Source organism: Xyrauchen texanus, chromosome 18 (genome assembly GCF_025860055.1).
Source record: "Xyrauchen texanus isolate HMW12.3.18 chromosome 18, RBS_HiC_50CHRs, whole genome shotgun sequence".
Classification (NCBI taxonomy): domain Eukaryota; kingdom Metazoa; phylum Chordata; class Actinopteri; order Cypriniformes; family Catostomidae; genus Xyrauchen; species Xyrauchen texanus.
Window position 1 is genome coordinate 15,292,897 of NC_068293.1, and position 26,600 is coordinate 15,319,496.

At 42.4% G+C, this 26,600-nt stretch overlaps 1 pseudogene; it reads left to right on the forward strand.

Moving 5' to 3' along the window:
- The first annotated feature begins 1,542 nt into the window (after positions 1-1,542).
- LOC127658628 (peroxisome proliferator-activated receptor gamma coactivator-related protein 1-like) lies at positions 1,543-18,684 on the forward strand (annotated as a pseudogene).
- Positions 18,685-26,600: the final 7,916 nt, after the last annotated feature.

The following is a 26,600-nucleotide window of genomic DNA, read 5'->3' on the forward strand; positions in this document are numbered from 1 at the left end:
AATGAAGAAATAAACCAAAAGACACAAACACACACATAGGACGGACAGCTGCCTGTAAACGTTCTCTCTCTGTCGCACCACTGTCCGCAGTCGGCCTGATAAGGTGCCAGGTGTGTAAAATCATGACCCGACCCCACCCTCCACCCTGTCACATTCCTCCCTCATTCCCTCAGGCTGGGAAGCCCCCGGTATGACGTACACCCCCCCCCTTTCCATGGGGGAGGGCGCGCCTTATGCCCTGTCTGCCGGCAAGTCATCCCCGCCTTCCTGAATCTGGGAGGGGACAGGGGTAGGGAAACAATAATGAAAAATAGGGGGGTACTACCTGTAACAGTGCAGTACCCCCCCCCCAAAAACAGTAACATTTAAACAAGAGGGAAAAGGCCAACGAGGAATGGCAGTGGAAGGGAGAGAGGAGAGAGAGAGAGAAAGAAAAAAAAAAAACACTTACTTGCCGGTTCTCCGATACGCTGTAGCTTGGTCCTCGGCCACTCCTCCACCCTCTAACGGACGACAGCCGCGCCACCCCGGGTGGAGGCAGTCCTTCAGCCCCTGGCGGATGGAACGCCCCTCCGCGTTCTTGGGGAACAGAAGGGGTGTCGCCCGCCCCTGGCAGCGGTTCTCCCGCTCCAGGCGGTCGGCAGTGAGCCCCTCCCCACTCGCAGTCAGCGGTCTCAGACACGGGTAGGTCACTCCTCCGCCCCTGGCAATGGCCCTGACTGCTCCAGCCGGTCGGTTAGGAGCCCCTTCTCCCCTCGTGGTCATGACCCGGCCCTGCCCTCCATCCTATCACAGTGGTAATCAGTATTATGCAACAAATGCTGTTGATTGTGCTAAACTATTTTTTAGGATCAGAGAATGAGGCTCAGGACCCAAGAGCTGAGTTAAAAAACAAAGGATTTAATAATAACACAAAAAGGGCAAAAACAAACCAAACCTCCCACAAGGGGGAAAAAACTAATATAAACTACCCCATAGGGGAAAAGTTTAATCCAGGGCTGAGGCAGAAGGCAGCAGGGAACAGGACTGGGCAAGGTACGGATAAAAAAAGTATGACAGACTGACTGGAAAACAAGACAAACTGGCACTGGACAGCACACACGAGGAGGCTAAAATAGGAAGTGAAATCAACCGGGTTAACAGGGAGAGGTAATGCAAATGAACTAATAATAAGCAAACAAGGAGGCGGGGTATGACACAAGGCAGAGAGACATGTGACAATGCAGAAACAAAAAACAAAGCCACGTGCTCTCACAAGACAACTAAACACCAGAATGGCATAAGCGCACATCGCCAAGACAATAATGCAATATACGCTCATGCCAACTGACAAACAAGGAGAGAGGACACATAGCAACGGCAAACAAAGCGACGCCACACATTCTCACACTAAACAAAACTTGAGAGTACATCACGAGGCAAACAGCATGCAAAAACAAGACAGGACACCTGTGCGAGAGTTCGGCCACACACAAACCCAAAACCTCAGCACAACGTGAAAACACCTCATGACCCCGCGTCCGCGAGAGACAGACACGGAACATGGAGCATGAGTGTCTGAATCCCAACATAGAACGAAACCGAACCAGACAGGGATCCAGACTCCTTGCTGTGGACATGAAACACAAGACAGCTCGCGACCCGGGCACATTGCGAGGTGCACCAGTGTTCGCGAGAGACGGACATAAACTATTGACGCAAGTGTATGCCGCCAAGATGACATAATTGTGATGCACCCACGTCAATAACAGACAGAACATGGAGCATGAGTGTCCGGAACCCAACACAGACCTAAACCGAAACAGACAGGAAGTCAGAATCCAGTCACCATGCTCTGGACATGAAATTAGACAGACCGAAGAGAAACACAAGACAGAACATGGGACAATGATGCCACGGTCCTGTCAGAAAAAAACCAAACTGACAGATAACAGGACTGTGACAGTATTGAACTTGAAATATTCTTTTAGAACAAGATATTTTTACCTGACAAGCAAAGTTACATAAGATGTTATGTCTTGCTTTCAGAGCAATCTAAGAAAATGTGTTGTGCTTTATGCTTAAAAAAAATAAATAAAAATGCCAATAGTATTGGCCAAAAAATAAACTTGTTTTTCCTTTAAATAATAGGGTTAGTTCACCCAAAAATTTTAATTATCTCATAATTTACTCATCTTCATGCTATCCAAGAAGTGTTTGACTTACTGCTGAACACAAAATAAGATTTTTAGAAGAATATTTTAGCTCTGTAGGTCCTTACAATTCAAGTGAATGGGTGACACAATTTTGATGCTCCAAAATCCACATAAGGGCAACATAAAAGTACTCCAGACGACTCTGGTGCAAATCCGGCCCTTCTGAAGTGATATGATAGGTGTGGGTGAGGAACAGATTAATGTCTAAGTCCTTTTTCCTTCACTTTGTCTTTCTCCTTCTGCTTTTGGTGATTTACATTCTTCGTGCATATCGCCCCCTGCTGGGCAGGAAGGAGAATTTCTGGGAAAAAAATAAATAAATAATTACTTGAGATCTGTTTACTGATCACCATTCACTTGCATCGTATGGAACTATAGAGCTGAAATATTCTTCTAAAAATCTTCATTTGTGTTCAGCAGAAGAAAGAAAGTCATACACATATGGGATGTTTATTTTTCCCCCATTGGCAAATAGTTTTCCTTATTTTAAGCAAAACTTGGTAACACTTATTGTGTCATTTTGCTTCTCATGTAAATGTGTCTTGCTTTTAAAGATGTATAGATATTTTTACTTGAAAACAAGAGAAATATTAAGTAATTTTGTAAAACACAAAAGTATTGATGTATATTACTTGTAGATTACGTTTAAATTTTATTTAACACATGTTACATAGTAGAAAAGCCAATGAAACATTTAGCTGAATTTACCCTTAACATTGCATTTTTGTTCAATAATATATGTATATATATATTTTTATTTTATTTTTTCTCACAAAAATTATTTTGAGATGAAACTATAGTTGGTGGACCCCCTACAGTACTGCCATGGACCCCAGTTGAAGTCTGCCTTTGAGTCTCGTGCATTTGAAGGTGTCATGAAATGACCAATCATTTATATGACCATTGCCATTTGTACAGCAAAAAGCAAGTTCAAGGTGCTTTATGTTTTTTTGGATGACTTTATTTGCAGAATATTTATCAAATCTTCTGCAAATAAATCAATGCCTTTTCTGACTTACTGCAAACTGTCAGCACATCCAGGGAGTATTGTCTTCCTTTCTTTGTAAAATTAATATGCAAGAAATTTACAAATTTATAAATAGTACTAAAGTGAAAATGGGGGAAAAAGAGACAAAAAGAAGAAGAAGAAGAAGAAGAAGAAGAAGAAGAAGAAGAAGAAGAAGAAGAAGAAGAAGAAGAAGAAGAAGAAAATAATGTTTGCTATTGGTGTAATTCTGCAATTGAACAGCAGAGGTCAGAGAGTGGATTTCCATTGGATACAGTTGGCAGCTGTAGCTGTCTGTTGGAGTTGTGATTGAGCCCCCTACTGAGCACTGGTCGAAAAAGAGCCTTCACAGCCTCAGTACATGATATTCCGTGGAAATATACGACTCAACAGACAATTCTACATTATTGGACATTTGGCTCGGCTGCTTTTGAATGTGAAAGTTCTGAGGTTTTCGGGTAGTTTATTTATGACCACTCAGCAGCAGCAACAGCAGTTATATTTCCTTGATGACAGAAGATATACACATCATTGGAGCAGGATTTTATGTCCCTAGCCTTTCTCCAGTTTTGGCCTGCTTGCAGTTTTGCATTTATTTTCCGTTAGAAATGCAGCAATCGTGCCCTTAGAGACGGTTAACACAAGAACCTCAGCCAAGTGCAGTTACTTTTTTCACATAGATGGCCAATGTTTTTTTTTTTTTTTTTTTTGCCTGGGCAAACCAAAACTGAGATTAAATTACAGTTCATCTCAAACCCAACCATCAGCTCAGTACAGTAATACAAATTTAAATTTAACCACTGTTGAAAGGAAATCAGGATTGTAGTAAAGCACTGTTTTCTCTTTGGTTTCAGTTCAGAACACTTGTGTTAGCTTGTTCCCTTTTTCTCTGTGTCTCTCTCTCCCTCTCTATAGCTGGGTTTCCATCAAAATATTTAGCATTTTATATGCACATTTCTGAACATTTGACTAAAGAAAATGTGAAACATTGCACATTTCCATGAGCTGTAAATGCGCATTATCTTGAGGGAGCCCACCTTTTTGTGATGGAGCAGCTGAAAGACCTCTTTGCTTCGGGGCAGTGGCGTAGCTAAGGGTGGGCCAGGGTGGGCCTGGACATTATATACCCAGGATATTACAGATTATTCTTTGACTTCAAATATATACTTATAAAGCTGTTTAAAAAATGCATACATTCTAATTTCTGAAAGTGTACAACAGAACAACTGTTTTAAAGTGCTGCTGTAATGTTTTTTAATTAATACATTTTTTATTTTATCCTCTTTTTCTCCCCAATATGGAATGCCCTATTCCCACTACTTAGTAGGTCCTCGTGGTGGTGCAGTTACTCACCTCAATCCGGGTAGTGGAGGACAAGTCTCAGTTGCCTCCATTCCTGAGACCGTCAATCTGCACATGTGGCTCACTGTGCATGACACCGCGGAGACTCGCAGCATGTGGAGGCTCATGCTACTCTCTGTGATCCACACATAACTTACCACGTGCCCCATTGAGCGAGAACCACTAATTGCGACCGCAAGGAGGTTTTCCCATGTGACTCTACCCTCCCTAGCAACCGGGCCAATTTGTTTGCTTAGGAGACCTGGCTGGAGTCACTTAGTACATCCTAGATTCTAACTGCCGCGCGCACTCAACAGTTCTGGTGGATTGTGAGGACCCACTTTAACTAAGATTTTTTGAGGAAGCACTTTCGAATAACCAAGCTCTTGCACACCTATACCATCCAATGAGTGCATTGCCATCACGCTTTACAAAAGGTCATGACACGTCATCGTTTGTGCGAATAAGGCGTTTCCATCACTTAAATTAGCATTTTAACTAATGCTAAACTCTACAAAATCAACCTCCACATTCAATCTTATTCAAATTTTTTTAGTTTATTTGCATATCAAGCATTTCCATTCAGTATTTCTAAAATAATTCGATGGAAATGCAGCTTATGAGAACCTGTCATTTACATTTCTGTGTGTGAGAGCACCACATTAATCATACTGTGTGCAGTTCTGCTGTTTACAATTCTGCGTGATGACATGGAGAAACCTCAACAACACAGAGACACTCGTTTTTCTTAATGGTAGAGAAAACAAGGTCTGATTTTATTGTATTCCCTTGCCAGCCCTGCTTAAAAAAAAGCCCAAAGCTGCTGATTTGCTGGTCTTAGTTGTTTTTTTAAGCAACCTGGTCTCATAGAATCACACTACTATACCTATTTTTGGCAAACTTATCTGTAAGTGCCTAGTTGTATATATCAAAGCAGTTTCCTAGTGGACACTAGAGGCATTACAACAAAGACTTTTATTCACTTTCACATAAATCATTAAAGTCATCAGTTCATAAACACTTTTTCCCTGTTCCTCACACAATGCTTTTTTATGACAACAGAACACTTTTACGTTTGCATTACACAACCAACTACTTTTACAAGCTTGTTCGAGCATGATCAGGTTGCCCGATCAAGCTGCATGATCAAATTGAGCAAGGCTTCCTTCCAAAGCAAAGGCAGCTGCCTTGCTGCCTAATCAGTTAATGGCTTAACCAGCAACCTCTTAGGAAACTGGTCTACAGCCTCCGATGGCAGACTTTTTCAGCTTTTGAACACAACAATTGTGCTGCAATTGCGATGTAAAGGAGCAGAGATTTGAATTGCCTGTGTGGGGACGTTTTGTTCCATATTGAATTCATTTGAACTCTAGAAAGAATTTTGTGAAAATGTTTATTGTAACTGTCAATTTGCTAAAATTGTACAAAGATTTGTTAAGAATTGAATCACTGTATGATCACAAAGTTAAAAGATTTAAAAGGATTAAGAAGGAAACATAACTGTTTTAATTAAAACAGAGCAGAGCTAATGAGACATGCTGTGGGACTGATTCATTCTCTGTGCCACGAAACCATTATTTTCATTTTTGTATCTCCATTATGCAGTAAATAGACCACTCTGGCAAGACCGTCACATTGGTGCCGTGACCCGGATGGGAGTGAGGTTTAGGGGGGTAAGTGTAACGGAAGCCAGCTGGTAGATAGCTGTGCAGTGTGGAAACCTCACTCTCCTAACGTCAAGAGGTGCACTAGCGATTGACGCTACAGGCTGTAGCCATTAGCCTCCTTGTAAGCGCACCTGCCTCCCACGCCGGAGACAAAGTTTGGAGTCCCGTTCGGAGCGAGGCGAGCAGGATCGGTTACATTTAATTTTACAGTTTGGGGTAGGGAGTTCAGTTTTATTTATTAAATCTGATAAAGCATTAACATTAAAAACCTCTTCTGGTTTTTCATCTCACATTTGCTTTTAATGTCACTATTGATTAGGTTTAGGGTATGTTTTGTTGATTTGAAATTCATTTGAGTATTAACCATAAAAACTTAGCTTTTAGCACCACACAGTGGACATTTACCTTGAAACTGCCACTATATATGCAGTGATACATTAGATATGTAAATTGTGTTGTGTAAATATGTTGTTTATTGTAAATGTCTCGTCACTGTTATGACTGCTATGTTGGAACTGCACACAAGACTTTCACCCACTGTTGCACTTGTGCATATGGTCGTGTGACAGTAAAGTTATTGGATTTGATATAATTACAATGCATAAAATGCATAATATAATTTTGCAAAAATGTCACCACAGTTTTCTAGATGTTCTCCCAGCCTGGCCAAACTGGTAATTAACTAGTCTAGTTGATTACCAAGTCAGCAAATTAGTCAGCAAACTAGTTTCCCAGCCTGGCCAACAGAAAAGTGTTCAAAACCCCTCTAAAAACCAACATACCTAACTAGCTGAACCAGGCTGTGAGAGCAGAAAACCAGCTTATGCTTTTTTTTGTGGGGAAATTCTGTCATGTGTTTTGCTGTTCCTGTAACCACAGAGGATGGGTCTAAGTTGACTGAGTACATTCATATATAATGAAACACCAACAGGACTAAAAAAAAAGAAACAAGAAGAAAGAAAAAAAATGCTGTTCGAGAAAATACAGCTTTCTCCATAAATGATGACACAGATCAAACGGTAAGTTATGAATATGACACAGACCTTGCATAGGCCAAATGCACACCATGAAAGTGATGAAAACAAGCATGCTATGGTTTATGAATGTGTACTACTTCAACATACTGCGTGTATCATGTCACGGTTGTGTGTTTGTGGGAGAAAGCCACTGTTCTGGTTTCTGTAATCTTCAGAGACAGAAGTAATCCATTTGTGCACACACACACACACTCTCTATGCCTCTCTATGCCCCCTCTCTTTCAGGGCGTCTGGCAGGCCAGCGAGGCTATGAAGGAGCTTGGCACAGCCATAAGCATGTGTGTAATTTTATACAGGCGTTCCATTCTCATTGCATGCCAGTTCACACATCCGCCGTTTCAAACTGCTTGCTCTGTAAAAATGCATAAGGACTCCGCATACCACAAAACACAGAGCGTTCACTTGGCACGCAAACCCCCGACATGGCACACACATTCACAAACTCACGCTTGTCCATATCTTGCCCCTGCATTGTCTCACATGGACTTGATCTGGGCCACACATGCTTTCCATTTTATTCCCCATGACATCACGATTGCCATAAGAGCAGATGAAGTCTGGGGAGGTGGGGATATATGAAGAGCAACTGGGTTTGACATATAATGATATCCTGCTGAAATGAAATTCATCAAATGGTAATTACACTCTTTCAAAAACAGACCAAACATTGAACAGTCCAACGTTCGTCACTGTAAATTGGAAGACTTAAATTAAAACGTAAAACTGCTTAAAAATACAGAAGCTTGGGAGGGGGAGGGGAGGGGGGCTGTATAGTATGTACATTTGACCATGCAACACAAAGGTTGGCCACTAACTTAGCTACTAAGCTGCATGCTAGCCAGTTTGCTTTATTTTGATAGAGTTGTTCTATGTTATTCAGTAAGGTGTCAAAGCTACAAGTTCCTAGAATCTTCCACTGAGTAAGAATAAATTCTTGTGGGAGAAGATATCAGAGAAGTCTATTTTTATAGCTCAGGTATCAGTTTCTCAAACAGAAGCTAACAGAATTTGGGTTTGGTGTCTTAGGGAGTTATGTGTCTATAATCATCACAAAGCATTAGCATTAACAGCAGGCCACAGAGATTTAAGAGTAACCAGGTAGGGTAGAAAGGACTCAAGCACACAAGGCAGGAAATTGTTTCACTCACAGCTGGCATGGGAACTTGGAGAAGGTGAGATGGCAGGAAAACAGCTCCCCAGTCTGTTATTGAGGGACAGGTACACACATGCATTCAGTAAATACACAATACATAAATATATCCACAAACACACAATATAAATATACACATTTACTGTGAGTATGTTATGCATTATGCATTTAGATGTTCATACAATCCCAAAGACAAAATGAAATGAAAATGTACCCTATTCACTCTTAATACACTGGCGGCCAAAAGTTTGAAATAATGTTCAGATTTTGCTGTTTCGGAAGGAAATGTGTATTTTAATTCACCAAAATGCCATTCAACTGATCACAAAGTATAGTCAGGATATTATTGATGTAAAAAACAGCACCATCACTTTTTGAAAAAAGTCATTTTTGATCAAATCTAGACAGGCCCCATTTCCAGCAGCCATCACTCCAACACTTTATCCTCGAGTAATCATGTTAAATTGCTAATATGGTACTAGAAAATCACTTTACATTATATAAAACACAGTTGAAAGCTATTTGGATCATTAAATGAAGCTTAACATTGTCTTTGTATTTGTGTTTGAGTTGCATGTCTTAAAGTCAATATTAGGTCAAAATGGCAAAAATGAAATTGCTTTCTCTAGAAACTCATCACTCAATCATTGTTTTGAGGAACAAAGGCTATACAATTCTTGAAAATGCTAAAAGAGATTAAGATTTCATACAAAGGTGTAAACTAAAGTGTTCAAAGACAAAGGACAACTGGCTCTAACAAAGATAGAAAGAGATGTGGATGTCCAGATGTACAACTAAACATACATCAGAGTCTCTAGTTTGAGAAATAGACACCTCACATGTCCTCAGCTGACAGCTTCATTGAATTCTACATGCTCAACACCAGTTTCATATTCAACAGTAAAGAGAAGAATCAGGAACTTAAGGGACAAATTGCAAAGAAAAAGCCACTTTTGAAACAGAAAAACAAAAAGAAATGGTTTGAGTGGGCAAAGAAACACAGATATTAGACAACAGATAATTGGAAAAGAGTGCTGTGGATCTTAACCCCATTGAGCATTTGTGGGATTATAGATCAGCTAGACTGTAAGATGTGTGAGAAGTGCCCGATAAGACAGCCTCATCTATGGCAAGTGCTACAGGAAGAGTGGGGTGAAATGTCACAAGAGTATCTGGACAGATTGACAGATAGAATGTCAAGGATCTGCAAAGTTGTCATTGCTGCACGTGGAGGATTTTTTGATGAGAACTCTTTGAAGTAGTTTAAGTAGTTAAAATTCCCCAAATTTTTATAGTAATTGTTCACATTATCAATGTCCTAACTATACATTGTGATCAGTTGGATGCCAATTTTGTGAATAAAAGTACCAATTTCTTTCCTTTAGAGCAAATTCTGAACATTATTCCAAACTTCTGGCCACCAGTGTATTCCTGTTCCTACCATAGACAATTTATCAGTGCATAAAATCCCAAAGAAAAAAGGTTATCACGTTAATTAAAATGTACTTCCTCCATCTCCAAAAAATGTTTCTTATCTGCAATGCTGAACAATCTTAGCTTTGGCCACCTCTGGCACCCACCAAACTCTCACCTTTGTTTATTGCGAATGCAATTTCATGTTTCTTTAAGCTACAAAGGTTTTGCCATTCATCACACATCAAAAGTCTAGCCTAAAGGTTTACATCAGAAAAATCAATGGATGCAAAGGCCCAAACACTGTCTTTGAGGCACATATATATACACACACACACAAAACGCATATACAAAACAATGCATGGCCTCCGGATGGACGATAATCAAACATTTAACAATAAAGAATCAGTCAGTAGGGTCTGGCCTGTGTTTCACCTCAACATAAGACACTCTGTGTATAATCTGTAAATATCTTTCTACACATTTTGTGATGGTAAATTGAGTGTGTGTGTAAAAGAAGCAAAGCTGTTTGTGTCGTACAGCTGGAGTCCTGGTGTAGACGCCTCACAGTTCCTGTCCAGCTGAGCAGAGGGTGGAGAAGACTTTACACCTCTCAGACACACACAAACAAACCAGCGCTCTAATGCTCTCTCTGTCTCTCTCTTTCTCTCCCAGAGACACAAACGCAGAGGGCTCAGGATATCATCCAAAAGAGAAAATAAAAAAACTGGATACTTTTCAAGGGTTAGAGTTAAGCTCTTCCTTGCTCTCACTAACTCTGATGTCTTTCACTGCCCGTCTCTCTCTCTCTCTCTCTCTCTCTCTCTCTCTCTCTCTCTCTGTCTGTCACTCACTCTATCTGCACACATGATTTGAATTAAGTTCAGTCTGACCACATCTCATCGAAGGAGGTTGTCTGGCCATTGGATGGAAAAGTTGACACATTGAGTGACTGTGTACACAAGAGCATTTAGATGTGTTTGCGTGTGGTTTGGTGTTTGTGATTTTCTTATGAGTGTGGCTGGATAGTATGTGTGAAAATGTGCAAATGAATAAGAGAATGTTTAACATTGGAAAACGTTGATGTACAAAATAAATTAGCAAACCTTCACATCAATTATCTTAATCAGAAATGAGCTGTGAATGTGGTTTTCCAACACCTGCTATGACATAGACTCAATATGGAGTGTAATGGAGTGAAATTCTAAAGAAAATTTTCGGGGTCCAATCCAATTGTCTTTTGATGCCCCCAGCAATGTCAACCAAATATCAACCATCTAAGACTTTTTAACCCCTTTAAAGTGTTCCACGTGAATAAAATAGTTACTGCTCATGAGTATTTCTGATTATTCACATAGGTAAGATATCTTTACAAAACTAAAAATGTTTTGTTTACTTAGAATTACTGAAACTAATTTAGATGCAGGGTTAGGTTAGGGTTTACGGTTAGGGGAGAGGTTAACAGTGTACTTAATTGCAGGTACTTCACATGTAGGTACAATGCAACAACACATGTATATAATAAGTACACTGTATCAGTTACATAGTAGTTAAAGACACCTAATATAAATTGGGTCAGCTTTTCTGATGTATATAGGATGGACTCCACTATTCTGGCCTGTGTGGACAAATCTAGAACGAGTAAAAAAAAAGTTTGAGTGAAAGTTACCACAGAGGCATTACGGAAAATCAACCACTTGTGTCTCCTCCCTGTTTCTCGGATAGGACAGCATTGCCATGACATTAATCATCAAATAGTGGGTGTTTTTCCTCTCATTACTGCCTGATGGCTAATTGCTTGTTTTGTGTCTAGTGGTTTACCACAGTTTTGTGGGATTAACTTGATTAATGGCAGAAATATTTTCTGCATTGTTTGTCATAGCTCTGCATTGCAGATTCACCATTATCTTAACCAAATTATTTTGTCTCCTTTTTAAACATAGTTATTTCTGCAAAGCAGATATTAATCTGTCTTCTCAAAAAATGTTCTGGGTTTATCAGAGGGCTACTTCATATTTCATTCTTGATTTATCCGGTTGTAAAAAAAAAAAAAAAAGGAAATTCACCCATTATCCAACCATTTTCCCAAGACCAAATGATCTGGGCTGTGCTATTTACATAGCTGTAATTTGAAATCTTTATTCTATTGCTGAATGTAAATAATTTGAATGCATTTGCACTTTTCCTAAGCAATTTTAGGAGAAACATCTGAGAAAATGTTGATTAGGGGGAAAAATCTGTTCAAAACTTGTTCTTGGATGTACAGTAATGCACAATTTTTTTTATTTTAGACAAATTAGTGAGTTTCAGCAGAAAGAGAAATATTTTCAGTGAATAATGAATTAATTTAATTCTGTTAAAGCTATCGTATGGCTTTCACACAATTTGACAATTTGTAATGTAGCACAAGGTGGACTGATTTTGATGGTGCTTTTTTCCTTTTAGACCTTGACAGAAGCTGTCACTGTGAACTGTCATTGTATAAAAAGAGCTGTGTAAATATTCTTTAAAAATGCTTATTGTGTACCACAGGAGAAAAAAAAGAACAACACGAGGGTTAGTAAAGTACAGAATTTTATTTAAACTACTCCTGAGCTATGAAAGAGCAACCGCTGAGCAATGCTTCTCTGGACATGTATATGGTCTCTATGTATGTCTGGATGCATGTACTTTATCTTTCCCAATTTCTCTTTGTATTTGGGAATGTGCTATACTGCTGGAATTAGAGGGAACAGAGTGTAGCGTGGATCATGTAACAGAGCACATCTATCACTTAGTCTGTATTTGTGCAGGCCTCCACTCTGAGCATATGGAGAGTAAAGGAGAGAGAGAGAGGAAAAGTGGGGGGTTGGAATGAACAGCGCCGTCTTTGTGAAGCACCAGGGCATTCCGTGCTCCAAGTGCTGTGACATCCAACCTCTCACAATGGGGCTCCTTTAAGACTCCAGGAACGAAGCTGAGGGAACATGGAGGGGAAATTACTTAGTACAACTCTACAATCCCAAATTCACTGTCATGGCCTATGCAGGGAGTCAGCAAGCCCGAGCCTAGGTCCGAACATCACCCTAAATTCACCCGAAACTCTTATTTTTACATATCAATAAAGGCAGTGTCCTGTGACTCTATAAACTCTGCTTATGTAAGCCCACATCCAGAGATCCGAGTGTGGTAATGGAAACTTTATTAGAAAGTTCAAGGGATGAAATTTCCAACCATTTACTTCATCATGACCCTCCTGTAACTACAAATTACAACATGTATTTTTTGGCAGATGGTGATTTGATTTTGTTTACAAATGACCACCTAATAGAGCTCATGTTAACCCACTGAATGATCCAAAGCTAATATACAGTATGAAATACCCATCTTGTTATGAAACATTTGTTGATCTCTTTCCCCACTGGGTATGGTAAGTTACTCATTGGGCAACTTCTCTTTGTCCTAACCTGAACCAAGTTTTGCAGCTAGGATGTCTATCATGCCCTGTTCATCTTTCATGAAAATGCTTTAAAGGGATAGTTCACCCAAAAACAAAAATTCTCTCATCATTTACTCACCCTCATGCCATCCAAGTTCTGTATGTTCTTTCTTCTGCTGAAAACAAACAAAAAATGTTTTAAGAATATCTCAGCTCTGTTGGTGCATACAAATGCAAGTGAATGGTTACCAGAACTTTAAAGGTCCAAAAAGCACATAAAGGCAGCACAAAATAAATCTAGTGGTTAAATGCATGTCTTCAGAAGCGATATGATAGGTCTGGATGAGAAACAGATAATTATTTAAGTCCTTTTTACAATAAATTATCCTTCCTGCCTAGCAGGTGGTGATGTGCTTGAAGAATGCCAATTTTCAGGGGTGCATCTACACATTTCCGAGCATGTATGCAAAACAAAATTTTGTGCCCCATGTATCTAAAATCTTCATTGTGTTCTGAAGACAGTCATACACATTCATTTTTGAGTGAACTATTCCTTTAAGAGGAAAATTAGTCAAACAAAAGGTCTCATTAACAAGGAACAAGGTGAAAAGTGTCACTTCCATCAAAAGTGTCCAACTGAAAAAGTCTGACCAATCATAACCTTAGGGATTGGAAATCACTGTCACGAATGTAAGGCAATGAAGGCAGACGAAGGTTGAGGATCCAAATGCAGCTTACTTTATTGTTAACAAAAACAAAGGAAAACCCTCAGTGGGGAAATAAACATAGATAGAGAACTCGGGCAGGGAACACAGACCAGGGTAACAACATCACAAACATTCAACGACTGACAGAGACTGAACAGACAGACAGTGTTTAAATACAAAAACATGGGACAAAGGGGCCAATGAACAAACAGAACACAAACTAGATGACAAGGTGATTAACAGAAACCAAAGGCAAATTAACAGGGGCAGGTGAAAACAATGACAGAGAACACGAACGAAAGGAGACTATGGAGTTAAACAAGGGACAAAAGTGAAAACTAAGGAGTGCAAAAGTGACAAAAATGGCAAACAAAAGGGCAACAGTGAAACAAGACAAGGTATACATAACAATCACAGAGATTAAAAATCTCATGCTGGGGGACCAGCACCCAAAACACAATATGAGGTAATGACCAGCATTGTTGATTTTAGTCTTACATACAGTATCTTTCACACCTATGGATAGAATTCACAAGTTTTCCATTTCTTGCTACATGGTAAAAAACAAACCAATATTCCTTCACTGGCTGAATTATATGAATATCAAGAGGGCAGAAACTCTCACAAACATGCCACTAGTGTTTGAAATGCTGTGTTAACATTCAAAAATTCATCATGACTATCCTTTGGGGCAGAGAAATTCAAATCGCTTTCATTTTAGTTACTTCAGTGGCAGCTCGAATGGTGAGTAAAATCCCAACACAACCAGATGGCACGTTGTTTGACAGTACGTGAATGTGTGTGTTCGTATTGTATTTGTATGCATTTTCAACAGAGAAATAGAGAGAGAGAGAGAGAGAGAGAGAGAGAGAGAGAGTGAGAGAGAGAGAGAAAGTACGCAGCATATTGTGTGGCCATCAAAGCTCTTCTGACTGCTCAGAGGTAGCAAGAGTTGGAGGGCTAAGAAAGAAAGACAGAACAAGAGAATGAAGGAATAAATAGGAAGGGGGAAGAGAGAAGGGAGAGGGACAGTTTCAGATTTTTAATACAGGTCGCTTTGATTTTGATTAATAGGATGTTTTCTCCCTGTTTTTGTATCCACAGTTTTAATTAAAGGGACCCCCTGCAGAGGGAACATTGCATACCCTGACAGACATCACTACTGAAGAGAAAGGCAGTCAGTTTCAGAAATGTAAATATAACAGAGCTCACAAAGGAACACGAAAAGACACCTTGCCTGCCCAATTAATGAGCTCTAAGGCCATGTCCACAGTAATATGATTTTGGTGGAAAATGCATTGAATTTGCTAAGTTTACACCTCTCATCCTCACTGGAATGGTGTTTTCCTCCAACAAAAACTTTAAATTAACATATTTATATAAATAGTTCACCCAAAAAGGAAAATTCTGCCATAATTTCCTCATGCTGGTCCAAATCTGTAGGCTTTTATTTTTCAGCAGAACACAAAAGGAGAAATCTTGAAGAATTTTATGAACCTCTTTTCTATACAATGACAGCACAACTTTCAAGCTCCCCAAAGGACAAAAAAGCACCATAACAGCATCATATTAGTCCATACAACTTGTGAGCTATATTCAAGTTATTTAGTGTAAGAAATAGACCAAAATTGTCATTCACTGATAATCTTCTCCTCCACCGAAACTCTGAAATCTTCACATTCAATCAAAAGGCTCAAGGATCAGAACATTCACAAAACTGTTTCTAACAAAAGTTTAAGAGGAAAGAAAGTTAATATGGTCCATATGATTCATGTGATTACACATCGTTAATAGTAATTAGTTTCTTACCCTACACCTTCTCATGATTATATGTGAAGTGACCCAGCATGAAATATTACTACTTTCTTTTATTACTTTGGAGGTCTGAAAACAAGGATTACCGGCATTACTGGCAAAATCATTACCGCATGAAGCAATATCAGTAGTTGGGTTTATGGTCATGTGATCATCAGAGAGGCTTTCTACCATTCCCTGATACCAGACCACAGTAAACCCCTCCCCCTGCTAATTAAAGCACAATCTCTCATCTCTCTCCATTGCTCTTTTTCCCCTTGCTCTAACAAGATGAGAAAATACGTGTTCAGTTCATGCTCCTTTGGGAAAGCAGGGCAGTAAGAAAGAGCAGGATGGAGGGATGAATAAGCGTAGGTGAAAAGCAGAGAAAAAACAGGTTTCAGATTCACTTTGCTCAGTTCACAGTGAATACCGCCACTGAGCACTGTGAACTGTGCTCTCTAAAACATTTATTTTTTTATTCTGAATTTAAAATGAGAATGTGAAGAACAGATTGCATTGCTCACATATTAGTCACATGGGGACTGAGGTTGTCAGTACCTAACATTCTGCTTCAAATCTCGTTTTGTGTTCCACTTAAGAAAGACAGTAAATGAAAACAAAACTTTCTTGGATGAACTATCACTTTAAGGGGATTATTTAAGTACGGCTTCTTTTTGTGGCTTAATTCTTTGCAGAATGTTTCTCCAGCTGCTGAGCAATATATCAAAAGCTTACAAAGATGTAAATTCCATTACAAGTGATTCATGTTTCAAGGGATCTTTCCTTTATGACTGCAACATTAATAATCTAGGTTCCAGTGATAGCAATGGCCTGGTTAGGGGTCAGGACTACAGAACAAAAAAGAAGGAAATTCTGATTCATATAATCATGATTCAGATTTATGAACTGTATAAGCTTTGGCAAATTTCATTACTGTTGTGTATTAACATGATAAATATATAACATACCAGTGATTGGTTGTATTGGAAATGAATAGGTTGCTATGCAAAGGATGCCAAATAAATGGACATGAAATACTTATCTGAGTTTAAATGATTTAATTATGTAAGAAGACAGAGAAGACTGAGTGATATGACAGACAAGAAACTAGTACAGCAATGCAGAATTATAACAGTCAATTATTTCATTTAGCCATCGTTATACACTCATTAGTGCCATGGGCTAGATGGCGCTATAGGAAGTGTGATCGCCAAGGAGAGTGCTAAGGTTTATGGTGAAAAAGGAGTTACATTTTGGTCTGTTCTCACACAAAACAGATTGGATCTGTTCAGATGACATCGATTAAACCACTAGAGTGTGAAGGATTATTTTAATACTGCCTTTATCTGCCTTTTTGGACATTCAGTGTTCTGGCCACTATTCACTCACATGGAATGGACCTACAGAGCTGACATATACATCAAAAAAAATATTTTTTAAATGTGACTTTTTCTTTTTTTTTCTCTTTTTTTTTTTTTTTTTTAAATATCCTGAGATATGTTTTAAACTACCTACATCCCTAAATCAAATGTGAGCACTTATCAGAGTATCACTTTAATGTAAATGTGTTTTTTTTATCAGCGATTTCTTCTGAAGATTATGATCTATCAGATCAACGCTCTGCTGTTTACGGGTGGTTCTATCAACAGCTACATGGAGATGGTGCGAGACGACCTGCAGACTGTGTCGTCCTGTCTGTGAACAACCAGAATTTGGATTACCCCAAATCAATAGGCCAGTGTTTGCAGGAACGTGGCCTCTCAGTGGAAATGCTTTACCTGCAGGCGGAATCAGGCCTGACCCGGGCCCTACAAGATGTCCGCTCCGACGGTTCCCCCTTATGTATTCTCGTCGAGCAGACTAATTTCATCGAAACATGCCCAAAGAACAGGCTATGGAGTTTGTGATGGCGGAGTTTGGGCGCGTGAGTGGCTCACGCCGGGAGACTGACCCAACGGAGGCAGCGGCACGGGCGGCTGAGCTCACAGAGGACTACCTGGTGCGCACCAAGCTGGAGCGCCACACTGTTCCCTCTGCCACACGCCACCTGCTCTTTCTCCTGGCCGAAGGTTTGCACCTGTACCCAGAGGAGTTCAGCACACTGGCAGAGTACCTTCAAAACCGGCAGGACCATCTGCAAGCAACTTCCACTGAAGTGGACAGTGAGGTGACCCCTGTGATAAACAGTCTTCCTCCAGGTTTAGGAAAGCCCCCACCACTGCTACCTGCTGGCTTTGGACCACCACCAAGAGAGCGGACAAAACCAACCTCAGCCTCAGGAGATGTACCTCCTGGCCATCACATGGGATCACAAGGCTCATATCCCAAGACAAAACCACCACCTCTGCTTTCCTTGCACACTCTTAAGCCATCTTCTCACAGATCAACTGCCCCCCAAGGTCCTTTGCCCACACGTGCACCCGCAGTTTCTCATGGACCTTCATTTGTTTCCCAACCATGTAGAGGGCTATCTGCCCCTCATGCTCTTGACAAACCACAACCACTTCTAGGCCCAGCATCTCCACGCGGTTCAGCCCCGACTCGTAGCCCTCTTCTTGACCATGTACCTCGTGGTTTCCACTCCCCTCAAGGGCTGTTGCCGCATCCGGGGTCTCATTCAGTGCAAAGACCAATGCTCTGTACAACCCCACTGCAGAATGGCTCCCGTGGTCCAAGGGCACCACCGCCTTCACTTAAGAGCCTTCATATGGGAGCCCCAACAGGTTCAAGTCCACGTCCCCTGCGACGCTTGCTCCCTTGATTCACTCAGGACATCTGATTGCAAATGTAGGATACATTTTGACTTAAACTGTCTTAAGTTTTGTAATCTTTTTTTTTTTTTTTGGCAATACTATCTGGTTCTCATGAGGTGTTTAAAATTTGTGGTGTTATCTTTGTCTTTTCTCCCTTGTGCAGCTGTAAATGAATTTTAGAATAAATGTCAAACATTTCAGTGGTAAAAAAAAAAAAAAAAAAATAAAATATTTTTGTGCTCTGCAGAAAACAGAAAGACATACACATCTTAAGTGGCATGACAGTGAGTAAATGATGAGATAATTTACATTTTTAATCTCTTTAAAGTTCCCACGTCAAACAAGTGGAAACAATGGCCAAACAAAAGTGCAAATTTACAGAAGATTTGCACAAAATATTCCCATGCTTTCATCCAGATCGATATCCGTGGGAAGCAGAATGTATGACATGTAAAGATGGCACTTATGTGTCAGTTGCTAATAAAGGTTCAAGTGATTTAGATGCACACATTAGCTCTGCGACGAAAAAGGGTCAACAAAAGGTGAAAGTTCATCAGGTAAATTAACGGAGTACTTTTTGCGACCAGTAAAATTATCACATTGCTTAATTTTCCATGTCCATTCAAAATAATAGTAATAGTAAATGAAGGTACACTCATGGCATCAAATATTTGATTTTAGTACATGGACATTCAAAATAATTTGTATTTATTTATATATATTTATGTTATGCTAATAGAGTATTTTTCACTGTATTAAAATTTGCATTCAGAGTAACACTGTGTTGAACCCTATTATTCCTATAAAAAAAAAAAAAAAAGGTGGCCTCTTTTTGGAAAACCAGAATATGGTCACCCTAACTTACCTGTGAAAATCTTTCTATATAAACACGTGTGATGTGTTTTTATTTAGGTAAGTTGACACCACCTAGCAATGTTACAGTCAAGACCACCTAAACCGAGACCAGAGTGTATTGAGACCGAGACAAGACCAAGACTTTGAGGGGTTAAGACCAAGTCAAGACAAAGAACAAGACAGGGCGAGACTGAGTCAAGACTAAGACCAGACCAGTGCAATTCCCACACTCATGACACACTTACGATAAAATGTGGAATGTGCAAACCATAGGCACTCCTCAAATTGATCTGAAAGATCCACATTCCCATAAAAACACCCACAGAAAACAAATGAAGATTCCTCTTCATTGCCATTTATACAGGGTTGGGAGGGTTACTTTTGAAATATATTCCACTACAGATTACAGAATACATGCTGTAAAATGAAATTTGTAATGTATTCCATTAAATTACTCAAAGTCAGTAACGTATTTTAAATACTTTGGATTACTTCTTCAGCACAAGTAGATTTTTTAATTTGTTTTGACTATAAAAACTCTGCCAGTACAGTAAGACAAAATACACATGTTAAAAATTAATTCTCTGAAAAACCTAAATATCTTACGCAGTTATAAAACAAGATTAATCAAATTGATCTTGTTTTAAGAATTTTAGATATTTTTACAGGAAAACAATACAAAAATTATTATCAAGAATAAGATTTATGCCCTAATATAAAAGCTCTTACTAGAAAAAAAGAAATTATGATCTAACGTGAATTTTCTTGATAAAAAAATATGATCGTGGCTGATGACATGTCCATGTAAAATGGCTAGAAATAGCATATTAGCTTAGCGTATAGCTGACAATTTACACAAGGTTTATTTTTATTTCTTCTGCTCCAAACTTACGTCAAACTAACTTCTCTGTCTGCTCGTATGAATGTAACACATCATAAGAAAGTGTTTCACCGCTGTTCAAATGCACTTTGGATCGAATCATTTATATGTATAAATATTTTCCATCTGAAAGGAATAAATATTTAATGAAACAAATTACAATAAAATGCAAAGTAATCTCTTCAGAAATCAAAATAACTTTTGAATGTGACTGTATACTATTACCAATTATTTCATTTGTAACTGCAGTGTAATACAGTTACTAATACTTTCTGTATAATGCACGCACACACACACACACGCACACACACACACACACACACGCACACAGGCACACAGGCACACACGCACGCACACACACACACACACACATCAACACACCTTTTTCAAGTTTTACCATCCACCCAAAACAATACAATTTTTGTGCAAGCATCACATCATGCTTTCTGCTGAAACCATCTTTTCCCCTAGACCAACCATTTCGTCCCCTATAACCATCATTATGTACAGAATATTCAATATTGAACAATTATTCAATAATTAAGTCTTCACTTTTCTGTCTTAAATAATATAGCAATTTTTTTATAGCTTTTTAGCAGCAACAAGCCATGTATAAATGTGTGCAATTTGCTAACCACATAGCAAAAAAAAACAAAGTATGAAAACATAAGCACAGCTGCCTATTTAAAATGTACATTTTTCATAGAAGTGGAGACGCATTACTCGGTCTCCACTCTCTGTTGTCACTTCTCTGGGACTCTCACCCAAGTGAGGGAGCCTTACCATGGCATGTAGCGTTTATGTCGGAGCTGACATTTGCTAACATTGAAGTAACGTAACTTTATATACATTAGCTACATAGCTTTATGTGGCCTGTCTCGTCATTGTTTATCACAAGCAAAAATGTAACTTGGGAACAACAATTTGTCAATACATGCCCTGTCCCCTCAATCTGCATTAGCTACATCCCTCAATATATGTTAACTAAATTACATAGCTTGCAAACCAAGCTAGATGGCAAATATCTGGCAAGCAACTGAAACTAGCACACTAAAAAAACAGTAAATACATAGGTAGCCAATATGTATAGCTAGTTCTCGCTAAATATCTTTGGGTGAGTTTAGGTACAGATGCTGCATTCCATTTAAAAGGATGTGGTATATATCACTTGATATATCCGATCTCCGACTAAAGGCATTTCAATGATGCTCAGAATATGACGTTAAAGGAAACAAAACTGCAACGCTCCCATTAGCTTAGCAGGTGTTTGACTGTCACTAGAGTTCTCTTACGAGAGGTTCTCTCGTATTGCGTAAGCTAGCTTACGCTACGGAAAGATTCATCTTTTCTGAGATATTGAAGCCAAAAAATTATCCTTAATTTTTGTATCCATTGTCAACGCAGTGCGGCAGCTGCAGACCTTGAGCGGGCTATCTAGCGAGCTCATAGGTTGCTCTGCGGCAACTGCTGCAGCCTATAGACGAGCTTGGGCGAACTCGCATCCAATGAGAGGCGTCCGCGCGCTCACTGCATCAAATCCCGCCAAAATGGGCGTGACTAGAGTGCATATAAGCGTAGTTCGTAGGCTGGAACCCTGATTTTCATCTCTTCAGCGAAGCTCTTCGCATCACTGAACTGGAAGCCGCGTCGCCGTTCGAGGAGCATCAAGCAAGCGTGGACAGCGCTCGAAGAAGCCGGCCGTCTTCGCCACCTTCAGCCGTCCTGCGAGCTACGCCATCCGGCGGCGTATCCTTTTAAAAGCAAGCTAGTTCTTAAGAACTTCACAAAAGAGTATCGAGCGTCTTTTTAAGATGCCTCGCTCCACTTGCGCCTCATGCGCGCTCTTCTCAGCACCGGAGACCGCCACATCATCTGCGCTCTCTGCCTGGGACTGGGGCATGCAGAGCTCGCCCTCGCCCGGCGGATGTGATCTCTGCGAGGAGCTGCCGATGTCGACCCTGCGGGCTCGACTCGAAGCGCTCAGGACCGAAGCCGCCGCGCGCCTTCCGTTCAGCCGTGCAGAAAAAGCGCCGCTCTCAAAGGCTGCCGGAAACAATGGTAGAAGCGATTGCCTCGCCGGAGCCCATCCCTCGAGCATCGCCTTCACCCTCCCGCCCACCGGGACGCGCAGTTGCCGCCGGCGGCTGCTCTGCTGCCATCTCGGACGAGAAGCGGAGGATAAGGGCTGTTCCATCATGGCTTCGGACAGCGAGGAGTGGTCAGGCTCACGCGCCTCCTCCTTGGCCCAGGAATCCAGCAGGACCCGCGCCGAGTCGAAGGGGAACTAACACGCCTCCTCACACAGGCCGTCGACCGCCTCGGGCTCGAGTGGTCACCGCCCTTGAGCAGGCACCCAACAGACTTGGCGGCTGCTTTCTACAGAGCCGCCCGCGCAGCACCCGCTACCGGGCGCTCCCTTCCTGCCGGAACTCCACGCCGAGCTTTCCAAATCATGGAGCAGCGCCTTTCTCGACCAGGGTCCGATCCCACGTCTCCACCTCTCTTGCTTCGGTGGGCGGCGCCACTGAGAAGGGCTACTCTTCCATCCCTCCGGTCGAGGATCGCGGTAGCAGCACACCTTTGCCCGCCCTCCGCGAGATGGCGGTCTAAACCAGTGCTCCCGTCTAAGGCCTGCAGAACAACTTCCGCCTGTGTTGGCGCGCCTATTCCGCCGCCCGGCCAAGCTGCATCTGCTCTGCACTCTATGGCCGTCCTACAGATCCTCCAAGCGGACCTTCTGCGGGAGTGGGATGAGGAAAGTAGGCATCCAGAGGTGGTTGCAGACATACGGAGTGCTACGGACCTCGCCCTCCGGCTACCAAAGCTGCAGCCCAAGCTATAGGGAAGTGCATGGCTGCGCTGACTGTGACCGAGAGACATCTGTGGTTAACGCTAGCCGACATGGGAGAAGCAGAGCGTCTACGTTCCTCAACGCACCGCTCTCTCCATCCGGTCTCTTCGGCTCCGCGGTAAGTGGTATCATTGACCGGTTTTCAGAGGTCCAAAAGCCACACAAGCCATGAATCTCTTTCTGCCTCGTCGCGCTAGCTCCTCTGCAGGCCGCTCACATGATCAGCTTCCTGCACGAGCCTTTTCACAGCGCCCAGCTCAACAATCTCCAGACTTCTCAGCGTCGACAGGGCGGCCGCCCTCGATCAGCGCTCAGACAGCCGCCGCAGACCGCCGCCCCAGCGGGCCTCGATTTAAGGTAGCGCTGAAACCAGAGCAACCGAAGTCTTCCTAACTTTGTTGATCAAGCGACGGCTCAGTCCGCCGCGGCGGACCACCGTCAAAGCTTTGCCCCTGTCAGTCCCCTTCTCTCAGGCTACTACAGTGGTGAATTTAGCAGCCAACAAGCCGGTGACACTGCCCGCTTGCCTGCACTCAAACGCCGTTTTCACGGCGACCCAAATAAATCTTGTAAAGAGCAAACATGTCTTATGTGTAGAAAATGTGCCCACAACCCAGTGTTCAGCCCCTACACACAAGCATAACACATCCCGTGCCCCTATCAGAGCACGCTCTCATAAAGCGATTACTGAACCGCTCGAGCGTCAGAGTCAATGAAAGCGTCTACAAATGCGTCGTGCGCCCATTCTCTGGCAGCTCTGTCACCACGACCAGCCCTATGTGTAGAAAATGTGCCCACAATCCAGTGTTCACTTCTGCACACAAGCACTGCATGTCTCGTGTCCCCACCAGAGCACGCTCACATAAAGCGATTACTGAACCGCTCGGCGCTAGAGTCAATAAATGCGCCCACGAATACGTCGCGGCGCCCATTCTCTGCCCGCTCTGTTACACGGCCATCAAACATTCCTCTGTGTGTAAGTCCCGTGCCCATGACTATGCTTACGCATCACGTAACAGATGTGACTCTTTCCCCATTCATTCCAATCGGGAAGTCACTCACAAAACAGCCTGTTCATGCTGTCTGCGAGCAATCATGCATGAACACACTAAACGCGCTCACACATTTTGTTCAGCGCTCTGTGTGCGGCAATCAGAGCGAATTGGCCATTCACCCTCTAGCGTTACGCTTCAAAGCGTGGGAAGCTATTCCAGGGATATCCAAGTGGGTGTTAAGCACAATACAACAGGGCTATTTGCTACAGTTCGATCGCCGCCCTCCTCGCTTCAGAGCGCGGCTCAAAACCACTGTGAACACGGAAGCAGCGTGCATGCTTCGTTCAGAAATAGCAAACCTTCTGTGCAAAAGGGCCATAGAAAGTGCCACCCTCTCTGAGCGAGTCGGGGCTTTACAGCCGTTATTTTCTTGTTCCCAAGAAAGACGGCGGCCTCAGACCAATATTAGATCTCAGGGTTTTGAACAAGGTGCTTGCAAAAGACCGTTCAAAATGCTTACAATCAGGAAACTCCTCGCGCATGTGCGCCAGAGGGACTGGTTTATTTCTCTCGATCTGAAAGATGCATACTTTCAGATTCAGATAAATCCCGTCACAGGCCATTCTTGAGATTCGCCCGACGGCCAGGTTTATCAATACACCGTCCTCCCGTTCGGCCTGTCCTTAGCACCCCGTACTTTCACGAAGTGCATGGATCGCGGCGCTCGCACCCTGTGGAGTCAGGGTTTGCGAATTTTGAACTATTTGGACGACTGGCTGATTATGGCACAATCACATATGGAGATTCTGTCTCACAGAGCAGTTCTCCTCAGCCATCTGAACAGTTTGGGTCTTGCAGTCAATTGGACCAAGAGCTCACTACAGCCCAGTCAGACAATTTCCTTCCTTGGAATAGAACTAGACTCCGTGGCAATGACGGCTCGCTTATCTACACAGCACGCGCGCCGTGTTCAGCGACTAGCCGCATCTTTTCAGATGAACAGCCTCACGCCTCTGAAGAAATTCCAGAGAGTGCTAGGTTACATGGCCTCAGCCGCAGCAGTACTTCAGCTGGGTTTACTGCATGTATCTCGCCGAAAAGTCATCTCGACAGACGCGTCCAACACGGGTTGGGGCGCGGTCTGCGAGGGCTCTCCGGTTTTCGGCCTATGGTCAGTTCAGGAAAAGCTCCTTCACATAAACTGTCTGGAAATGATAGCGGTCGAGTACGCGCTCGTGCGCTTTCTCCCGGTCATTCAGGGTCACCACGTCCTGGTCCGTTCGGACAACAGATCTGTGGTATCCTACCTAAACCGTCAGGGCGGTGTCAGATCCAGGAACCTCTTCCATCTGACTGAAACGCATACTGAGTTGGTCCCAGTGCCACCTGCGCTCGCTGAGGGCGACGCGCGTGCCAGGCCACCTGAACGACGGCCCGGACAGACTGTCCAGAGACAATATTCCCCAGGGGAATGGTCCCTGCACGCTCAAACAGTCCAGACGTTATGGCACCTATTCGGCAGAGCAGAGATAGACCTCTTTGCGTCCAAAGAGAACTCTCACTGCCCAATATTTTTCTCGAAAAGCGAGGACGCGCTGGCCCAGGACTGGCCCAGACGCCTGCTTTACGCCTTCCCTCCCATCTCGCTATTGCCACAGGTAATGCAGAGGATCAGGGAAACGCGTAACTCGGTGCTCCTCATAGCCCCGCATTGGGAGAATCAGACATGGTTCCCGGAGCTTACGCAGCTGTCACTGACAGCGCCGTGGCCCATCCCAGTGAGAGCAGATCTCCTCTCTCAAGCTCATGGCACAATCTGGCATCCCCACCCAGAGCGCTGGGCGCTGCATGCGTGGGTGATCAACGACTACCCGTCGCACTGCCAGAAGGAGTAATAAACACCATCATACACGCTAGAGCCCCTTCCACGAGAAGACTCTATGCGTCAAAATGGTCTGTGTTCTCAAATTGGTGCACCGACAGAGACCTGGACCCGCGGACATGTGGGGTGTCGTCGCTGCTCAGTATTCCTACAAGAGCTGCTGGATAAGGGCAGATCCCCATCCACGCTCAAAGTGTATGTGGCGGCCGTTGCGGCGTTCAGCTGAACCCCTGCACGGCCAGTCATGGGGTAAAAACGAGCTGGTCATCCGCTTCCTCAGGGGAGCTAGAAGGATGAACCCCCGCGCCCCATCGGTTCCTATCTGGGATCTTTCTATAGTTCTCGAAACTATGAAAGCCCCCTTTCGAACCACTTCAATCCGTGGATTTGAAATACCTTTCACTCAAAACCGCTTTTCTGACTGCCCTGTCATCAGTCAAACGTGTGGGAGACCTTCACGCGCTGTCTGTCAGCGCTGCGTGTCTTGAGTTTGGACCAAGTGACTCCAAGGTCATTTTAAAGCCTAGACACGGCTATGTTCCCAAGGTGATCGGTACTCCTTTTCAGAGCACAGGTCATTTCCCTATCGGCGCTGCCAGCACCCGATAGCTGAACGCGACGCCAATCTCCTTTGCCCGGGCAGAGCACTGAGA